The following is a 6,788-nucleotide window of genomic DNA, read 5'->3' as shown; positions in this document are numbered from 1 at the left end:
ATAAAAACGTATAAAAAGGTTCACCCTGAAATGGCCTGTATGGGATTTAGATTATAAGGCATTGAGATGGTGCGGGGACATGAGCTTCCCCTGCGCCGCTAGCAACGGGTGTTGGCTTTAATATACAACCAACCTCCCGATGCAGCGACCAGGTGTAGAGATAACGCCAATTATGGCTGCTTAACACCTTAGACACCTGGCAGGGGAGATACCATAATCACTAAGGTTAGATTGCTGCTTCTTGGCCAGGTTCTTGCTCTTCGGCCCTTTGGCTGAGATCGTGTGTAGGGCTCTTAACTGAGGTTAGTAATCAACTCTGCCGGTGGAGTGAAGGCCATTGTAGAGGGATGACAGAACGCCGAGGAGATGGGGCAGAGAACCACATGATCAAAGCCAGGGGTCTGGTAGCTGGAAAGTCTGAGTTGCTAAGTGCCCCAGGAGTGGTGACCCTGGGGTGCCCGTACTCACTGGGGTTGGAATCACACTAACTGATGGCACATTTGCACGCTATTGTCTTTCACGCTATTTGAGGACACACCTTTATTTTCCCAGCCTTCTGGCTGGGAAATGAGGAATTTTTATATCTGGCGAATATCCAGTCTGTATCACCGCGCACATCCACTTATTTAATATTGTTTTTCACTGTGTGTATGTCACGTTTGTCACAATAATTTATGGGATGTGGTCCCTTTTTAGGACCCTCCTGAGGTCTAGGGGGGAAAATATGTGGTCATATTCCGTTTTCCCCTGCAAGCCAGCCTCCCTTCTTCTTCTGCGGAGGGGAGGTGCAAGCCAGATACAGGCTTCTAGGTAGGCACTGGGGTGGCAGCGCAGGTAGAAGCCTTGGAGCATTATTGAGTCTTCATGAGCTTCGGCGAAGGAGGATCCTCAATCTTTTGGAACTACGATTCGGAGGGTCTGTGGTGGAATGGGAGTGGTGTTCTGGCACCAAGTGTCAGATCATGTCAGTCTTTCCCACCCTAACCGCCTTTAGACAGTTGTTCTTAAATTAAGCCCGGTGATCGGCCCCTATATCGTCCCTTTATTCCCAACTATTTCCCCTCCTGGACTCTCCCATTGTTCCCCTCTATCTCCCCTCATAGAATTTCCCCTTTTGGACTGTTGCGTGCGCAGGAGGCATGGCTGGTGTTGCATGTTGCAGTTGGAGGTTGGAGTCAGCCATTTACAGATGGGGTATCCAGGGTCCAGAGTAAAGAAAGAAAGCAGAGTATTTACCATCAACCAGTAGACTTTACCACAGCAAGTGGTATGTGTACTGTGCCCCTCTGTGTCTCCCTCAAATAAACACCCTGTTTTAACTGTTAAACTATTTTCTGTGTGAGCCTGGATTATTTCACCCACAACGGCGATACCAAACACCCGGTATCACCACAGGGTCTGGTTATGCAGGGTTTCTCTCCTTTAGGAGAAGGGCTACGATCGACCGCATGCTTTGTGCACATTTTTGTGTGACACCTCTGCACTTTTTTTGCACTTTCATGACAGAAAGCACGACTTTCTAAATAAAAAAATAAAAAGTACTCTAGTGAGGTAAGGTTCTAATTTGGACACTGTCACTCCCACAGTGTAAAGCATTTGCCATGGTTATAGGAGCAATGTCACTCTCATGACTATGAGGTAAAGTTCTTGGCATGGTTATAGGAGCACTGTCGCTGTCATGCCTATGGGGTAAAGTTATTGGCATGGTTAAAGGAGCACTGTCACTGTCATGCATATGGGGTAAAGTTCTTGGCATGGTTATAGGAGCACTGTCACTGTCATGGCTATGGGGTAAAGTTCTTGGCATGGTTATAGGAGCACAGTCGCTGTCATGTCAATGGGGTACAGTTCTTGGCATGGTTAATGGAGCACTGTCGCTGTCATGTCTATGGGGTAAAGTACTTGGCATGGTTATAGGAGCACTGACATGGCTATGAGGTAAAGTTCTTGGCATGGTTATAGGAGCACTGTCACTGTCATGCCTATGGGGTAAAGTACTTGGCATGGTTACAGGAGTACTGTCACTGTCATGACTATGGGGTAAAGTACTTGGCATGGTTATAGGAGCACTTTCACTGTCATGACTATGGAGTAAAGTTCTTGGCATGGTCATAGGAGCACTGTCGCTCTCATGCCTATGGAGTAAAGTTATTGGCATGGTGTTAGGAGCACTGTGGCTGTCATGGCTATAGGGTAAAGTTCTTGGCATGGTTATAGGAGCAATGTCACTGTCATGGCTATGGGGTAAATTTCTTGTAATGGTTATAAGCGCACTGTCACTGTCATGACTATGGGGTAAAGTTCTTGGCATGGTTATAGGAGCACTGTCGCAGTCATGACTATGGGGTAAAGTTCTTGCCATGGTTATAGGAGCACTGTCACTGTCATACATATGGAGTAAAGTTATTGGCATGGTGTTAGGAGCACTTTCACTGTCATGACTATGGGGTCAAGTTCTTGGCATGGTCATAGGAGCACTGTCGCTCTCATACCTATGGAGTAAAGTTATTGGCATGGTGTTAGGAGCCATGTCACTGTCATGGCTATGGGGTAAAGTTCTTGGAATGGTTATAAGCGCACTGTCACTGTCATGACTATAAGGGGAAGTTCTTGGCATGATTATAGGAGCACTTTCGCTGTCATGACTATGGGGTAAAGTTCTTGGCATGGTTACAGGAGCACTGTCGCTGTCATGACTATGGGGTAAAGCTCTTGCCATGGTTATAGGAGCACTGTCGCTGTCATGACTGTGGGGTAAAGTACTTGACATGGTTATAGGAGCACTGTCACTGTCATACATATGGGGTAAAGTTCTTGGAATGGTTATAAGCGCACTGTCATTGTCATGACTATGGGGTAAAGTTCTTGGCATGGTTATAGGAGCACTGTTGCTATCATGACTATGGGGTAAAGTACTTGGCATGGTTACAGGAGCACTGTCGCTGTCATGGCTATGGGGTAAAGTTCTTGGAATGGTTATAGGAGCACTGTCGCTGTCATGACTGTGGGGTAAAGTACTTGACATGGTTATAGGAGCACTGTCACTGTCATGGCTATGAGGTAAAGTTCTTGGCGTGGTTATAGGAGCACTGTCACGGCTATGAGGTAAAGTACTTGAAATGGTTATAGAAGCACTGTCGCTGTCATGGCTATGGGGTAAAGCTCTTGCCATGGTTATAGGAGCAATGTCACTGTCATGGCTATGGGGTAAAGTTCTTGGAATGGTTATAAGCGCACTGTCACTATCATGACTATTGGGTAAAGTTCTTGGCATGGTTATAGGAGCACTGTCGCTGTCATGACTATGGGGTAAGGTACTTGGCATGGTTATAGGAGCACTATCGCTGTCATGACTATGGGGTAAAGCACTTGGCATGGTTACAGGAGCACTGTCGCTGTCATAACTATGGGGAAAAGCTCTTGCCATGGTTATAGGAGAACTGTCACTTTCATGGCTATGAGGTAAAGTTCTTGGCATGGTTATAAGAGCAATGTCACTGTCAATCCTATGGGGTATAGTTATTGGCATGGTGTAAGGAGCACTGTGGCTGTCATGGCTATGGGGTAAAGTTCTTGGCATGGTTATAAGAGCAATGTCACTGTCATGGCTATAGGGTAAAGTTCTTGGCATGGTTATAAGTGCACTGTCGCTTTCAAGTCTATGGGGTAAGGTACTTGGCATGGTTACAGGAGCACTGTCACTGTCATGACTATGGGGTAAAGCTCTTGCCATGTTTATAGGAGAACTGTCACTGTCAAGGCTATGAGGTAAAGTTCTTGGCATGGTTATAGGAGAACTGTTACTGTCATGCCTGTGGGGTAAAGTTCTTGGCATTGATAAAGGAGCACTGTCACTGTCATGCTTAAAGGTTAAAGTTCATGTAATGGTTATAGGAGCACTCTCGCTGTCATGTCTATGGGGTAAAGTTCTTGGCATGGTTATTGGAGCATTGTCGCTGTCATGACTATGGGGAAAAGTTTTTGGCATGGTTATAGGAGCACTGTCGCTGTCATGACTATGGGGTAAAGTTCTTGGCATGGTTACAGGAGCACTGTCGCTGTCATGACTATGGGGTAAATCTCTTGCCATGGTTATAGGAGCACTGTCACGGCTATGAGGTAAAGTTCTTAGCATGGTTATAGGAGCACAGTCGCTGTCATGTCAATGGGGTACAGTTCTTGGCATGTTTAATGGAGCACTGTCACGTCTATGGGGTAAAGTACTTGGCATGGTTATAGGAGCATTGTCGCTGTCATGCCTATGGAGCAAAGTTATTGGCATGGTGTTAGGAGCACTGTGGCTGTCATGGCTATGGGGTAAAGTTCTTGGAATGGTCATAAGCGCACTGTCATTGTCATGACTATGGGGTAAAGTACTTGGCATGGTTACAGGAGCACTGTCGCTGTCATGACTATGGGGTAAAGCTCTTGGCATGGTTATAGGAGAACTGTCACTGTCATGGCTATGAGGTAAAGTACTTGGCATGGCTATAGGAGCACTGTCACTGTCATGCCTATGGGGTAAAGTACTTGGCATGGTTACAGGAGCACTTTCACTGTCATGACTATGGGGTAAAGTACTTGGCATGGTCATAGGAGCACTGTCGCTCTCATGCCTATGGAGTAAAGTTATTGGCATGGTGTTAGGAGCACTGTGGCTGTCATGGCTATGGGGTAAAGTTCTTGGCATGGTTATAGGAGCAATGTCACTGTCATGGCTATGGGGTAAAGTTCTTGGAATGGTTATAAGCGCACTGTCACTGTCATGACTATGGGGTAAAGTTCTTGGCATGGTTATAGGAGCACTGTCGCTGTCATGACTATGAGGTAAAGTACTTGGCATGGTTACAGGAGCACTGTCGCTGTCATGGCTATGGGGTAAAGTTCTTGGAATGGTTATAGGAGCACTGTCGCTGTCATGACTGTGGGGTAAAGTACTTGACATGGTTATAGGAGCACTGTCACTGTCATGGCTATGAGGTAAAGTTCTTGGCATGGTTATAGGAGCACTGTCACGGCTATGAGGTAAAGTTCTTGGCATGGTTATAGGAGCACTGTCGATGTCATGCCTATGGAGTAAAGTTATTGGCATGGTGTTAGGAGCACTGTGGCTGTCATGGCTATGAGGTAAAGTCCTAAGCATGGTTTTAGGAGCACTGTCACTGTGAATCCTTTGTGGTAAAGTACTTGGCATGGTTACAGGAGCACGGTCACTGTCATGACTATAGGGTAAAGTTCTTGGCATGGTTATAGGAGCACTGACACTGTCATGACTATGGGGTAAAGCTTGTGGCATGGTTATAAGAGCACTGTCGCTGTCATGACTATGGGGTAAAATACTCGGCATGGTAATAGGAGCACTGTCGCTGTCATGACTATGGGGTAAAGTACTTGGCATGGTTACAGGAGCAGTGTCACTATCATGACTATGGGGTAAAGTTCTTGGCATGGTTATAGGAGCACTGTCGCTGTCATGACTGTGGGGTAAAGTACTTGACATGGTTATAGGAGCACTGTCACTGTCATACATATGGGGTAAAGTTCTTGGCATGGTTATAGGAGTACTATCACTGTCATGGCTATGAGGTAAAGTTCTTGGCATGGTTATAGGAGCACTGTCGCTGTCATGCCTATGGGGTAAATTTCTTGACATGGTTATAGGAGGACTGTCGCTGTCATGCCTATGGGGTAAAGTTCTTGGCATGGTTATAGGAGCACTGTCACTGTCATAACTATGAGGTAAAGTTCTTGGCATGGTTATAGGAGCACTGTCACTGTCATGACTATGGGGTAAAGTACTTGGCATGGTTATAGGAGCACTGTCGCTGTCATGACTATGGGGTAAAGTACTTGGCATGGTTACAGGAGCACTGTCGCTGTCATGCTTATGGAGTAAAGTAATTGGCATGGTGTTAGGAGAACTGTGGCTGTCATGGCTATGGGGTAAAGTTCTTGGCATGGTTATAAGAGCAATGTCACTTTCATGGCTATGGGGTAATGTTCTTGGCATGGTTATAGGAGCACGGTCGCTGTCATGTCTATGAGGTAAAGTTCTTGGCATTGTTATAGGAGCACTGTCACTATCATGACTATGGGGTAAAGTACTTGGCATGGTTATAGGAGCACTGTCGCTGTCATGACTATGGGGTAAAGCTCTTGCCATGGTTATAGGAGCACTGTCGCTGTCATGACTGTGGGGTAAACTACTTGACATGGTTATAGGAGCACTGTCACTGTCATACATATGGGGTAAAGTTCTTGGCATGGTTATAGGAGCACTGTCACTGTCATGGCTATGAGGTAAAGTTCTTGGCATGGTTATAGGAGCACTGTCGCTGTCATGCCTATGGGGTAAAGTTCTTGGCATGGTTATAGGAGCACTGTCGCTGTCATGTCTATGAGGTAAAGTTTTTGCCATGGTTATAGGAGCACTGTCATTATCATGACTATGGGGTAAAGTACTTGGCATGGTTATAGGAGCACTGTCGCTGTCATGTCTATGGGGTAAAGTTCATGGAATGGTTATAAGCGCACTGTCACTGTCATGACTATGGGGTAAAGTTCTTGGCATGGTTATAGGAGCACTGTCGCTGTCATGCCTATGGAGTAAAGTTATTGGCATGGTGTTATCAGAACTGTGGCTGTCATGGCTGTGGGGTAAAGTTCTTGGCATTGTTATAAGAGCAATGTCACTTTCATGGCTATGGGGTAAAGTTCTTGGCTTGGTTATAGGAGCACTGTCGCTGTCATGTCTATGAGGTAAAGTTCTTGGCATGGATATAGGAGCA

Source organism: Rhinoderma darwinii, chromosome 1 (genome assembly GCF_050947455.1).
Source record: "Rhinoderma darwinii isolate aRhiDar2 chromosome 1, aRhiDar2.hap1, whole genome shotgun sequence".
In the NCBI taxonomy this organism is placed as follows: domain Eukaryota; kingdom Metazoa; phylum Chordata; class Amphibia; order Anura; family Rhinodermatidae; genus Rhinoderma; species Rhinoderma darwinii.
This window is presented reverse-complemented; position numbering follows the sequence as displayed.